The sequence below is a fragment of the Pollicipes pollicipes genome, unplaced genomic scaffold (assembly GCF_011947565.3).
Source record: "Pollicipes pollicipes isolate AB1234 unplaced genomic scaffold, Ppol_2.1 Scaffold_2463;HRSCAF=2893_pilon_pilon_pilon, whole genome shotgun sequence".
Taxonomy (NCBI): domain Eukaryota; kingdom Metazoa; phylum Arthropoda; class Thecostraca; order Pollicipedomorpha; family Pollicipedidae; genus Pollicipes; species Pollicipes pollicipes.
This window is the reverse complement of record NW_023596110.1, coordinates 1-15,074: the sequence shown is the minus strand read 5'-3', so window position 1 is coordinate 15,074 and position 15,074 is coordinate 1. Positions and strand designations below refer to the sequence as shown.

General features: G+C 59.9%; 1 pseudogene; it reads right to left on the bottom strand.

The window, feature by feature from the left end:
- Positions 1–560: 560 nt before the first annotated feature.
- LOC119097188 (MAU2 chromatid cohesion factor homolog) lies at positions 561–14,021 on the bottom strand (annotated as a pseudogene).
- Between the last annotated feature and the right edge of the window lie 1,053 nt (positions 14,022–15,074).

The window sequence follows — 15,074 nt, the reverse complement described above, 5'->3', positions numbered from 1 at the left end:
GCCTGGACTGCCGCCGGCGCCCGTCGCATCGATTTTCAGCCACGCCGGCTTTGGCCGACTTCTTCTAGTGCTGTCTCCGGTCGGTGCGATCATTCTGAGTACATGCACCGCGGCATAGCAGACTCCGCGAAGATCTCGCCGAGCAGGACGGATAAGTTCGCTGAACGGGTAGGTCAGGGTCGCGTCCCGTTTCGAGACTTTTCGGAAAACAGCGCTGCGGTTAAAGCCCAGCCGAGATGTTCATGGTTTTATTATGAGCTAAAAATCTATACATAAAACAATCTGCTGCATACTCAACACTACCGACTGTTGCACTCCAATAAAAGCATACAAGACGAATAAATACACAATCCCGGCGAAATAAGGGTCGGCCAGCGGCGCGGCCGGTACGTTAACCGCGCGCCACGGCGCGTCCGTGGCCCCGCCGCCGCCCGGGGGCGGGAACGGGGGCGGGACGGCGAGCCCGCCCCGCCCGGAGCGCGGCGCGGTGAGTTGTACTGCTATCACAAGTGCGGGCCGGCGCGCGGCCGGCCGCGGCGTTCAGTGCATGCCGCCGCCGCCGTCGGGCGCCGCCGGGTAGTGGTGGCCGGCGTAGTGATGCAGCGACATCATGCCAGGCCCGGCCGGCGGGTAGACGGCCTGAAGGCCGGCCAGCGGGTGATGATGCGCCTGCGGGTAGCCGGCGCCGCCGTGCGGCGGCAGCACCAGACCCGCCACGCCATGGTGGTGCGCCGCCGCCGTCGACGCCGGGTGCCGACCGTGATGTACGTCCATCACGCCGTAGGCGCCGGCGGCCGCCGGGCTGGCCGATGCCGCGTAGCCAGCCGGCTGGTAGCCGGAGAGCGACACGGCCGCGCCCAGCATGGAGGCTGCCGCCACGGCCGGCGCAGACCCGCTCATCGCCGCCACGGGCGCCGGAGCCGGAGGCGGAGGTGGAGCTGGCGCCGGAGCCGGAGCTGGAGCTGGCGCTGGAGCTGGTGCCGGCGCAGGGACGGGGACGACGGTGAGAGCCGGAGTCGGCGCTGGGGCGAGGGCGGGGGCGGGGGTGGGAGCCGGCGCCGGCGCCGGCGCCGGGGCCGGTGCGGGCGCCCGCGCTGGAGCCGGCGGCCGGGTCGCCACCGAGGCCGGCAGGGGCACGCCGGCGGACGCGGCGGCTGGCGCCGGGCCGGACGCGGTCACCGTGGCGGGCGCGGCGGTGACGGCCGGCGCCGGCGTCGGCGCGCCGCTGGTGGCGGCCGTCGGCTGCGAGGAGCCGGCTTCGCTGGGCAGCGGGCCGTCCGTCCAGCGCAACAGAGCGTGATGGGGGGAGCGCGACGCCGCGAACTGGTCCTTGACCAGCGTCTGCGAGAAGCTGGCCTGCTTCTGGAGCTCGGCGCTCTCCTTGGCGTGTTCGCCGCAGGAGCGGTACAGATCTGTCGATCACAGAGGCCGTATGCATGTCAGGGACAGGCCACAGCCGCGCCAGCCTCGAATGACGTATCGCGAGGGTAATGCAGCGAAAAGTCACACAGCGGTCCATCACGCAGTACTGGTTACTCATACGAATGACACTCGTCTACGCACGTTAAGTTCGCCGGAAAAAGCTGGAGGCTGTTGAATGACAATTTCTTATCAACTGCCTTGTTTCAACACCCTCCGAACCAAAGAGAGAGAATATCAACATATTCGACGCGCTGACTAGAGTACTCTTGATTCAATCAAATCCAGACACCATGCATTAACGTCCCTCGAATTCGAAATAGGGGATCAACACTGCCTTGAGGATGCGGAAATACGGAACGACTGTGCCACTTTGTGAGGGAAAATGCCGTGGATCCATTTATAGCCTCATCCAATGGATAAGGCAATGGGGACTTTGCAACGGAATCGTGACGTGGCCTCATAGGGTACGGAACTTCTAACAGAAATCACGTGACGCTGTTACCGGGTTTCCCTGATGATAAACAGAATGAAACGGACCGCCCCCGCCCACAGCGGGTAGACTGACCACAACTGCACTGCACCATTTACTGACGTTTACCCGTTCACAGCGGGCAGACTGACCACAACTGCACTGCCCCACTTGCTAACGTTTACCCGTTCACAGCGGGTAGACTGACCACAACTGCGCTGCACCATTAACTAACGTTTAGCCGTTCACAGCGGGTAAACTGACCACAACTGCACTGTACCATTTATTTACATCCACCCGTTCACAGCGGGTAGACTGACAACTGCATTACACCATTTACTAACGTCTACCCGTTCACAGCGGGTAGAATGACTACAGCTGCACTGCGCATTTACCAATGTTCAGCCGCATTCGTTCGTCACGAGTGCCTCCAGGTCCTGATCTGGTGGGCGCTCCCATGTCGACCACACCCCACCAAATGCTTTGGCAGCATTCGAACGAAATCCTGGCCGCCTTCCCACACCACTGGACTCATCAGGACTTTCATAACGGGCATATGGTAAGCCATACGATACCATGTCAAGATTACCTCGCAATGGATCTGATCGGCTTACGAACATCACGTCCACTGCTCCAGCGGACCTTTGATATCTTGACTTTGAGAGCCTTGCAGAAGAAACAGAAGACACACCTGACGCCCAGTAACTGCTTGATATTTTACAAATGAGGATAATACAATGTCCGACGTTTTTCTAAACAGCCAGGTGCATATCACATACGGCATGCGATTTGCCGAATGACGGGGAACCCATGTTGAAACAACTGCGCATTTGCTTGGAACGTGATCCACCAGCCATCATCAGCGAAGCACCTAGACGCCAGTCAGTGTTAGTTCCAACACGCGAACACGGAACAAGGCCCAGTCAACAGTCTGCCACCTCTAGCTTCAGTTGACACAGCACGTGCTGTTGGGTTGGGCGCGCAGCGCGTGGGCTGCGCTGTCCGGCGGACCGCTGGGTCACACTCGGCGGTGGCTCCAAAATCATCTGGTGTGGCGTCAGTGGAGCCCAGACAGCATGGGCGTAACGAACTCTTCACATGCTCCTTCATAACGGGAGAGATCGGAAAAACAAAGGCCTTTCCACACATCTACGAAGACACGTTCGCGCGCGCATGGAAATGACTCAGAATCGCGCCAAATTTCCCTAGACGTTGCCTTCCTTGTCTCTTCCTAATGCGCATTCCTGGATGTCACCTTCCTCGTCTGCTCCTAATGCGCATTCCTGGAAGGTACCTTCCTTGTTTGATCCTAATTCGCAGACAATGTCTGCCTTTTTTGGTGCACGTTTGATGGTACACCTCTGCAGAATGCCATAGGTTGCGAGTCTGGGTTCAGCAGCGGAGCACAACAGGCCACCGCAGCGTATTAACGAGAACAGACAATCCGTCCTCTAAGCTGCCGACGTCTGGGCGCTGCTGCACAGGAAATGAGCCGCCGGCCGACGAAAAACTCCACTAACCAGAAGGCGAGGCAACAAAACACGCCTTCCTGTGTCCGATGCCATCGCCGGCCGAGCTTCAGCCCTCCCCGCCGGCGTTCGACCCGTTCTGCAGAGTCTCGCACGACATCCCGCACCGCAAACCGACGTTCCGCGTGACTCTCACTCGAGCAACACCTGCAGGCTCTTCGCCACACCAGGAAGCGGGGCGCCGTTTTTTTGGGGCGCTCAGCTCGGTTGCACGCCCCCTTTGCCCGAGCCAGGCGGAACGAGGTCGCGCGGGTCGCCGTGGGACGACTGCCAGCAGAGGACTGTCCGGCCGCCAGCCGGCGGAGACGCGCCGGCGACGCCGAGCCACGACCAGGTAGTCAGCGGAAGGTCACGATAGGTCACGACGAGCCGGTGGAGATGCGCAGGCGACGTCGAGCAACGACCAGTCAGCGAAAGGTCACGACGAGCCGGCGGAGGTTAGCGAAAGGTCGTGGTCGTGTCCCAGACCAGAGGGAGTCAGCGGGAGGCAGCAGCGAGCCGCGAGCCGCGGGAGGTCCGCGCCGGGCCGGCACGCGGCGCCTGGATCAGCCGGAGATCGGACAGTCTGCGGAGCGCCGGCGCGGCTCGCCGGACAGCGCGACAGCCGGCCACCGCCAGCTCGCCAGACAGCCTTTCACCGCCGGACGTGCCGTCCTTCGCGCGGCCAGACGCGGCTAGCGGTACTGCGCCCCACGGCGGCCGATCAGTGTCGGCGCCGGCCGATACCGAGCCTGTGCCGCCGGACACGCGAGACGCCGTCGCCGCAGCCAGGGCGGGCCGGCGGCCGCTCGCACGCCAGCGGCGTGGGAACGGCCTGTGAGGACGGCGCGCCCCACGCCCTTTACATAAAGCCATCGCGTTACTACACGGCAAACTTTCACGAGATGTGTGAGGGGTGCACGCCGCCGCCCCGCCACGTCCCGGCTCGCTCCGTCAATGGTCCACGCCCTGCCAGCCCCGCCCGGGACAGGCTCGCCGTCCGGGAACGTACGGTGCGGCCGGGAATCCCCGGCGGCGGCGGCGGCGGAGACACGCCCGGTCCCCACCTTTGAGCACGGCCGACGCCCACAGCTGGATGTTGATGTCGGGGATCTTGCTGGCCAGCTGCATGGCCGGCGTGACCATGTTGAAGCTGTCGCGGTTGTTGCCGAGCGAGAGGAAGATGTTGCCGAGCAGCACCAACGAGCACGAAGTCAGACGGTTCAGATCCTCGGCGTTCGCCATCTTCAGCGTCTCCCGCAGATAGCGCCTGCCGGACGAACAGGCGGTGTCGGTGTGGGACGGACGGTGGCCGGGACAGAGCCCGCAGAGCACGACCCACGCGGGGGTGGACGGCGCCAGCGGCAGACGGAGCACCAGGCGCAGACACGGAGTACGCGAGGCCAGCCGGCCGGCCCCGGTTCGCACCGACAGGGCCAACAACCATCCCACAGTGAGGCAGTGTCACCAGCCCAGCGGGTCATGCCATGGCGCGACTGAAGGCTGACGGCGTGGCGGAGGAGTGCTCCAGTCAACACGGACGGGTGACTTCACGTCCCACCCCTGGCTCCCATGGGCGCGTTGACACTGGCCGGGGGCCGTCGTGCCGTGCCACACCCGTCCCTATCGGACGGCCTGCACCCAGCCACCGCCCGCCCCCTTGCGACCCCGGCCAGTCCCGGTGCGTACTTGGCGTCGTTGTACATGCGCTGGAAGAAGCCGTGCAGACCCTGGACGTAGTAGCTGGCGGCGCGCAGGCTGTGAGACTGCGAGGGCAATGACTCGGGGCTGATGCGGTCCAGCAGGCCCAGGAAGTCGCTCTGCCGACCCATGCGCAGGTACACGATCGCCAGGTTCATGTTGACGAACGTCCACAGCTCGCGCTCCTGCGACGTCTGCAACGTGGAGAAGGTCACGGTGGGTCAGTGGAGGTCAGCCGCAGGTCACGACGGATCACGAAGTAGTCGCATGGCAAACACGCGCAACTCAGCACAGGTAGCGAATATAAAACACCAAAGCAAGCCAACGAAGCCAATGTTCTAAACCTGCCTAACTATAGTGTCAATGCCGGCGTCGAGGTATGTAGATCATGCTATCACCAGACATGTGCTTGATCTTAGGTGGAGCCAGGGGTTACCCAGAATCCACCCATCTTTCCTGAGCCAAAGCGGAATATAATTCATTGAAAATCAAAGCCGGGGCTACAGTTCTGTGACCCGCAGCCGGTGATTGCTTGAAATCGGTACACAACTGAAAGTGGCACAGATTCTTACAATTACAAAATCGAGAAATACACACCACGAACATTATTTTGAAGCCGCAATAATGCACTACGTCTTGTTTCCAGTAAGCAGACCAAATGCCACGTCGGTCAACCTGACGCACGCGCGCGGAGTAGCGTCCGATCACCTGAGCAGCACCTCTGGATCCGTGGATCCGGTCATCCACCGGTGATCCGCTTAAAGTCCGGTGTGGCCAACCAACTCTTGTTTCATGATACCCCCGATACCCTCCATCGGACGCGGTTGTGGCGTATTAGGGTGGTGCTGCACACCTTTGATGCCCGGCACGGCCAGCTCCTTGAGAGGCGCAGCTGTCGTGCCCGCGGCGCCGTTGCTAAGTCTGGCCGGAGCATACGACGCTCGTCCGCGGATATTTCGCATAAAACGGCACCCTTTTCGCCTTAATGCACCGTTCCTTGCAGAGGTCGCCGTTGCCGGCGACCAGACTACTGCTGAAAAGGCCAACGTGCTACAGGCCAGGTAGTTCATGAGAACTGAAGATTATCCACACTCCTTAGGATTTTTCTCTGGGGCTTCAAGTTGACATGCTTTGGGGTGTGAACGCCAAAACCAGCGCAAAAATAACAGTGCAGGGCATATCACTTCCACGGTAGCTTAAGCGTGCTTTGTCGTCTATGATGGCATCTACTGCACCTGCGACAGACAACGTGCCCCTGCAAAAACGGCGAATGCTTCTTTTACTAGATTAATCTTAACTCCCAGTTGTCGGGCCCTTCGTTCCTTTGCATCTCCGGTGCTGCCCCAGGAGTAATTCGTGGGTGAGTGATAAAATATATCGACCTCTCCTTGCACGAAGCCGTTGGGATACCGCCACTCTATCGCTTGCGCCTTCTACCACCTTCTTCTCCATGTCCCTCGTGCACTTTACTTCATTTGTAGGTTATTTGTTACTTTAATATTTTTGACTGATATAATAAATATATATTATAATGCATACACACACACACACGTATATATATATATATATATATATATATATATATATATATATGTATATATATATATGTGTATATATATATATATATATATATATATATATATATATACAGAGCAGCCCAAACGGCCCGAAGGGGTTTCTTGCAAATGGCTTCGGATTATCGATTCTTGTTTTTTTCCGTTAACTGTGTTCTGGCATAAACTCATTCAACAGCTTGTCATCTCATCAGTTTGCTGTTTGGTCAGCACGACCATCTTGGGTCCTGATATCCACAATATCCAAAGGATGCATTGCGCTTTACCCTGTGCTTATCAGTTTCTGTACAACGATTGGCAACGACTTATAATAATATCTTAATTTGCGTTGACACTATGAGACTTGTAAAACATTCCAGATTTCAAGTAATCCCGGTCATGCGCTGGAACCACTGGAGTAGAAATGTAGCTAAAAATAATTCTTCCTCCGAGTTCTTTACGTAGACCACACGCAGCACTGAGCGCATCACAATATTCTTCCCATGATATTTGTACTTTTCTGACTTGTATTACGTGCTGTTACCATAGTGGACTCCATCGGAATCGAGACTCCGAAATGGGCTTATATCCTTGACTCGGAACCGGAATTAACTCAAAATGCGCGCCGCCAGTCGGAAGTGGGGTGGACACCGCGTGATCCACCAGAAGTCGGGCTCATCACTGGCGCCGCCGTCAAGTTCGTCATTATCACGCCACCATCGGATCACGACGCAACAATGCCCTTCCTAGCAAAAGTTGCAGGTCCGAGCCAATGACTAAAGGCTACTGAGCCCAAGCGATCGCTGAGATCCGTTTTGACGCGTTGTGATCGTTGAGATCCGCTTTGAAGGCATCAGAAAAACCGCGCCGTGAAACGGACGCGACGTGGGCGTCCATTGCGGCGCGAACTGTGCCCTTTAGAGCGGTACACCTGACGGATAAGGCCGGACCCGACCGCGGCCACGACGCCCCGCTGCCCGTCGCAGAGGCGGGAGGACGGCTACTGCGCCAGACCCGACAGCGGCCGCGACGCCTCGCCGCCCGTCGCAGAGGCGAAAGGAAGGCTATTGCGCCAGACCCGACAGCAGCCGCGACGCCTCGCCGACCGTCGCAGAGGCGGGAGGAAGGCTACTGCGCCAGACCCGACAGCGGCCACGACGCCTCGCCGCCCGTCGCAGAGGCGGGAGGAAGGCTACTGCGCCAAACCCGACAGCGGCCACGACGCCTGGCCGAACGTCGCGGAGGCAGGAGGAAGACTATTGCGCCAGACCCGACAGCGGCCGCGACGCCTCGCCGCCCGTCGCAGAGGCGAAAGGAAGGCTATTGCGCCAGACCCGACAGCAGCCGCGAGGCCTCGCCGACCGTCGCAGAGGCGGGAGGAAGGCTACTGCGCCAGACCCGACAGCAGCCGCGACGCCTCGCCGACCGTCGCAGAGGCGGAAGGAAGGCTACTGCGCCAAACCCGACAGCGGCCACGACGCCTCGCCGAACGTCGCGGAGGCAGGAGGAAGACTATTGCGCCAGACTCGACAGCGGCCACGACGCCTCGCCGACCGTCGCAGAGGCGGGAGGAAGGCTACTGCGGCAGACCCGACAGCAGCCACGACGCCCCGCCGCCCGTCGCAGAGGCGGGGGGACTACCGCGCCGGGCCCGCCGGGTCTGCCAGGGTTCGCCCGCACGCCAGCGTGGACCGACGCTGTTCAGCCCCAACGGCGGACAGCGCTCACTCGCACCGAGGTGTCATGTCCACCCCTACACCCGTTTCCACCGAGGTTCTCCATCCTCACTTCCCGTTCTCTGAAGACGTTCCCACGCTAGTCCTTCAGCCCCGCGCACGAGAATTTCAGTTTGAAGATACAGGGCTGCTGAGAACAAATGCAACACTGATAATGCCATATGCCAATATCACACACATTTTTTAAGATATATGTATATATATATATATATATATATATATATATATATATATATATATATATATATATATATACATATAAATATATAACGTTCGCCAAAATTTGATGCCTTTATTTGTTGAGTTTCATTCTCTGAACTGCAAATGATATTGAACACCAACCAGATTCCTGACTGCGTCAGCCGATCGTAACCAACCGCGGACATCAGCAAACCAGCCCCGTATCCTGTGACACCAATACATATGCCAGCCTTTTCCATTTCGTGCGTTCCATTTCCATTTGTGCGCAGCCCATTCCAAAACTAGAAATCAGTCCCGAGTTCTCTTCGCATATCAATGCAAATACCCGAAGCTCTACCAAACTGGAAACATGACTTAGAAATATTACTCTAATGTTCAGAACAGGGATCAGGACGAAGCCAGACTTACAACTTCGAAGCCGAATCCCAGGCGAGACAATGACATGAAGCCGAAGTCGAAGCCGCGGTTTTCAAGCTTGAAACTGTGGAGCCGGGGCTAAAGTCAACTTACCCGTTTTTATATAAAGCCCATTCCGAGGCCGGTGTTTTCGAAACTCAATGCCGCGAAGCCGGAACCTTCCGCACACGAAGCCAGAACCCTATCCCGAGAAGCCCGAACCTTATGCCGCGAAGCCGGAACCTTATGCCGCGAAGCCGGAACCTTACGCACGCAAAGATGAAAACAAAATCAGCGGCTTCGAGCTCAAGCTTCGAACAGCGTCGTAAACGCGAGTCAAGGCTTTAACCGTGAGTTTAAAATCATGAGAACGAAGCTGCAGCCGAATCTAGCGTACACCGCTGTTCTGAGAAGGCAACCATTCTCGCGTCTGCTTATACTGTATGGGACCCCCAAACACTATCATGCTTTTACAGGGTGGTTGATAATTTTCCAGACCTTGGTTCCGCGGCAACTTAAAGGTCCTGAGAATAACCGCCAGGTCGTTTTGGCTGCAGCCCAAGCCGGGTCGATAATGCGATGTGTTTGAGGCCGACGTCAGAGCCGTCCGTTAACGATGGTAAAGCAGAAGCCAAAGCCGAAGTCAACCGTTTTAAAATGATGGAGTCAAAGACGAAGCCAGCCGTGAAATGGCTCAAAGAAAAATCCAAACCACGGACCTTCGGAGGAAAATTGCGGCTTCGCGGAGCCTACACCAAAATTGGCTCCGTCAACGTGTCTGGCTCAGGATTAACGGGTAGACTTCGCTGGCGACAGCTCACCTTCACTACCAATAAGGGTCGTTAAATTTAACGGGATCAGGCTATACTACATCAGTGAATGCAGGTGTCCACTGTCCGCGTCACCAGCGGGCTTTCAACAGCGGAATCCATCTACCCGTTATTCTTGAGCCATGCCTGACTCAGGAATAACGGGTAGAAAGATTCCGTTGCCGACAGCGCACAGGTGGGGGTGACCTTTACCCCGAACAATAAAGGATCATAAAATGAATATCATACAAGTTGTAGTACATTTATGATACCTTTTGCATTGGTTTGAAACTTTGGAAACCCGACCAAAACATGCCATCCACTACAATGCTAAAAAGCAACTTTCTAAAGGTGTGAGAACCTTTAGAGAAATAAAACATTTCGACCCTGGCCCGGAGACGGCGAATGTCCATGCCGCCCTTTCACGATCCGCTCGTCAATTCGTCCCGTTTGGCAGCATAAGTTACACCCCACCCGACAAAGCCTCCCAGCATCGGCGGGGCGGGGAGGGGGGGGGGGCTGAGGGGGGTGAAGGGGATGGAAAAGTCAAGTGGGAACGCCCCAGATCCGCCTAGAGCCCCTGCGGCCGGCTGAGCGGCGCGCTGTCGCACTCTCGCAGGCAGCGGAGGAGTTTCCGAGGCGCGCCGGGACGGTGGGCGCGCCGACCAGCCGCCCGTGCCCGCCCGTGCCCGCCCGTCCGGCAGCGGCGCGGCGCGTCGCCCAGCACGGCGAGCGCCGCAGTGAGACCACCCCGCGCCGCCGACCCGTCCGGCCGGCTTCATCCGCTCGCGGGCGACAGCGCTCCCGAGAACCGTGACACAACACGCCGCAAACAAGGCCGGCCTGGCAGGTGGACATGACGCCCTCAGTTGAAGGGCTGGCCGGGCCTGTCGTCGGCGAGTGTGCAGCGGTACGGAGCGGGCGGGCCGGCGCCTCTGGACGGCCGGTCCCGGTCCCGAAACGCGGCTTGGCGGGCGCCCCGCTGGCGGCCGCTCGCCGGGCGGGCCAGCCGGCGCTGGCGGAGACTGCTGAGGGACGGCCACCAAGCGCCCGCTGCTGTCTACGCTGGGTACTGACGTCACCCTCGGTGTCGTCCGGGAGGGTGGCTGCACAGCGGTCCCGTATGGGCAAGATGGGGACCGACGGCCATCGGGAGGACAAGCCGACGCTCATTTTTCATCCATGCTGAGGCTGGCAGCTGTCGGATCAATCCAAACTTTACGAGAGGAACAGGCCCGCCTAGTCTGAAACTCGTAAAAAGACGACACCTGGGCTGATTAGCCGGAAGATCCGTGTTGGACCAGCCTCATCGAGCTCTTAGGAGATAAAAACACTTGAAAATTTAAGACGAATATCTTATGAGCACTAGTCGCCTAGACAAAGCTGGAGCAAACGACTTACATATGCTTACACAGCTTACGCATGGAAGCTAAATGATCACATGAAACCTAAACTCAGTGACATCAAAGATGGCGCGAGGGTTAACATGTGCAGTACGCAGTTAAGTTGGTACTTTCCATTACGTAAATCATACGGCGCAGTTTCGCCTGCAGGAACGCTGTCGGCAGCACACGCCCACCAAAAGACGGAAACCGCCACAGGCCGCACAGTGAAGCGTTAACAACAGACCACGGGAAATCCGCGTCCATTCATTGTGCTACCCTCCCTGAAAACAGGCCAATGCTGCAGGGCGATAGCCATCACACAAAACAACCACCACCGGAATGCCCCGGGACAGCCTTTGCAGCACAACCCTCACCTCCCCGTCACCCACCGCACCAAAACTGCTTACGAACCGATCGCTCGGCCATTTTGGAGGCGGCGAACGCAGCGCGAGACTGCGCTGCTTTGCAGACACCCGTATGTCGGAAATCAGACGGGCACTGCCTCCGAGGTCGGTACGGGGCCGAGGTGGGGAGACACCGAACCGCACGTGCACGAAGAGGGACGGCGGACGGGCGAAGGGATGGGGGTGGGGTTGAGGGAGGAACCGCGCTGAGAAAAGGACGGAGGAACGAAGGGCAGACCGAGGGAAGAACAGAGGGAGGGACGGAATGACGGCTGGAGGACGAACGGCGGTGCAGAAAGGGACGGAGGGAAGCACAGAGGGGGACGTAAGGAGGGACGGGCGCAGGGACGTGTGCCGGGTCCCGACGGGCTCGTCCGCGGCCGTCGTGTCGTCACTCACCCCGGAGAGCGGCGTTTCAGCTGGGCTTCGGCCGGCTCCATGCAGTTCATGCTCATGGCGTACAGGCCCAGCACCGTGTGGATCTGCGCCCTGCCACACACAGGTGACGCCGTCACATCACGCCACGCCGCTCAGCTGAGCCAATCGTCCTCGCAGAGCGACGTTGGCAGTGTACGACGAGCGGCGGGCCCATGTCGCAGGGGGGACGCACGACGGTCATTTGTCAGCATTGACCCCCACCCCCCCCCCCCCCCCCAGGTCAAGGTGGTGGTTAAAAGAGCGCAAAGCCCGTCGATGTCAGCGTGACATGAATGGAAGCAGACCCTGAACTGCCCACGACTTGAGCACACGTTTGCAAAAAACAACAACCTCCCGGCAGTACGAAACGCCGTCTTTCCACGCACCAGACCACCCGCGCCAGCCCGGCCCGCAGTCGGCCTGGCCCGCCGAGCGGCCCAGAGCGCCCGGTCGCCGGCTCACCTGTGGCCGGTGAGCAGCGACGGCGCTGACGGCAGATGTGACACAGGCTGGCGATCTCCTGGATGGCACCAGCGTTGTCACCCATCACCAGGCGGCACTGCACAATGTGCTCCAGGATCATCAGCTGGAACGTGTGCAGGATCGGCCGGTCCGCCGTCGCTGCCGGTGGAACGAGCACCTTAGCGGCGACATCTAGCGAGCGCCACGCCAAGCTTGTACTTTGTAGGCGGCCACCCGCTTCAAGCGCTGCCGCGACAGGCGCATCTCACATAGCATGGCTCGCACATCTGATAGCTTTACTGTCAGTCACCACCACGTGCCAAAACTTGCCCCTGGCCGGAACCCCCACCGCCCTCGACTCCTCCAATCGACGCCATGCTCGGCCGTCCCGCCGGAGCGACCGGCCCAAGTCCAGCAGGCGTAGGGGGAAGGGGGTGAGGTCGTGGCCTCACCGTTCAGCCGGTTGATCTGCGTGAGCGCTTTGTCCGAGTACTTCTGCGCCTGTCCATGTAGCCCGCCTGCATCGAGTGCATGACCGTCACCAGGTTACACCACCACGCAGAGCTCCTCCCTCCGGCATCCACATGAACATGTCGCCGTGCTTGCCGAGGGTGGCGCGCTTGTCTGTGAACAGAGAAGGCCGCGCTCAGCTATCTACACCCGCCGGCGACTGCCCACAGCCCGCCATAAACACACACACACACACACACACATATACAGCCCACACATTACCACAGGGAGCGGGCGCCAAGGACGCAAGGGCGATTTAGTTTTGCAACGGTCCAACAGCGGGCTGGATCAGACGGGCTGCGGTGTGCAGCGGTTGTGTCCCCACGAGCCTAGGGCGTGCTGACGGGTCAGGACACAGATTCAGTAGCCGTGGCTAGCTACTGGGCAGACAATAATGGGGCGTATCCAGGGGGAATACAGTGGGTACCTTGCCAGTTCTGTGCGGTTGATGGCTGGCTAAAAGGTGATGTGCGTGCGAGAGCCACCGATGACGTTGATTTTTTTCTAAGGAACACACGTGGAACATTTCGCATGAATAGCCCAGCTGGTGGCACCCAGGAGACCCGAACATATTGTCTAGTTCTCATTACCGAACACAACCGAGGCGGACCTGAGCATTCATATTGTATTTCATATCACAGTGTTCCAATACAAAATGTCCTGAACGTTTATCCTCGCTGGCCCACTGCGAGATGTCCTGAACTCTTACCCTCGTCGGCCCACCGCGAGATGTCTTGAACTCTCATCCTCGCCGGCCCACTGCGAGATATCCTGAACTCTCACCCTCGTCGGTCCACTGCCAGATAACCTGAACTCTCATCCTTGTCGGCCCACTGCGAAATGTCCTGAACCCTCATCCTCGCCGGCCCACTGCGGATGTCCTGAACTCTTACCCTCGTCGGCCCACTGCGATAACCTGAAATCTCACCCTCGTCGGCCCACTGCGAGATGTCCTGCACACTCTGCTGCAGCTGCTTCAGCCACGACTTGCTGCACTTGACTTGGCCAGCCAATAGGTAGTAACAGGTCTGCAGCACCAGAAAAATACCTGCCGGGCCGGGCGGCGACGTCAGACCCGGGCGGAGACGTCAGACCGGGCAGGGACGTCAGACCCGGGCGGAGGCGTCAGGGCCGGGCGGAGACGTCAGACCAGGACGGAGACGTCAGGGCCGGGCGGGGACGTCAGGGCCGGGCGGGGAAGTCAGACCCGGGCGGGGACGTCAGACCCGGGCGGAGACGTCAGACCATGGCGGAGACCTCAGACCCGGGCGGAGACGTCAGACCAGGGCGGAGACCTCAGACCCGGGCGGACGTCAGACCCGGGGGACGTCAGACCCGGGCGGGGACGTCAGACCCGGGCGGAGACGTCAGACCAGGGCGGAGACCTCAGACCCGGGCGGAGACGTCAGACCCGGGCGGAGATGTCAGACCCCGGGGCGGAGATCCCAGGGCGGAGACCTCAGACCCGGCGGAGACGTCAGATTAGGGCGGAGACCTCAGACCCGGGCGGAGACATCAGACCAGGGCAGAGACCTCAGACCCGGGCAGGGACGTCAGACCCGGGCGGAGACGTCAGGGCCGGGCACGGACGTCAGACCCGGGCCGGGACGTCAGACCCGGGCGAGACGTCAGAGCCGGGCACGGACGTCACCCGGGCGAAGACGTCAGAGCCGGGCACGGACGTCAGACCCGGGCCGGGACGTCAGACCCGGGCGGAGACGTCGGACCCGGGCGGAGACGTCAGACCAGGGCGGAGACCTCAGACCCGGGCGGGGACGTCAGGGCCGGGCGGGGACGTCAGACCCGGGCGGGGACGTCAGACCCGGGCGGAGACATCAGGGCCGGGCAGGGGAAGTCAGACCCGGGCGGGGACGTCAGACCCGAGCGGGGACGTCAGACCCGGGCGGAGACGTCGGACCCGTGCGGAGACGTCAGGGCCGGGGGACGTCAGACCCGGGCGGAGACGTCAGGGCCGGGCGGGGAAGTCAGACCCGGGCGGGGACGTCAGGGCCGGGCGGAGACGTCAGACCCGGACGGAAACGTCAGACTCAGGAGGAGACGTCAGGGCCGAGCGGGAAGTCAACTCGGGCGGAGACGTCAG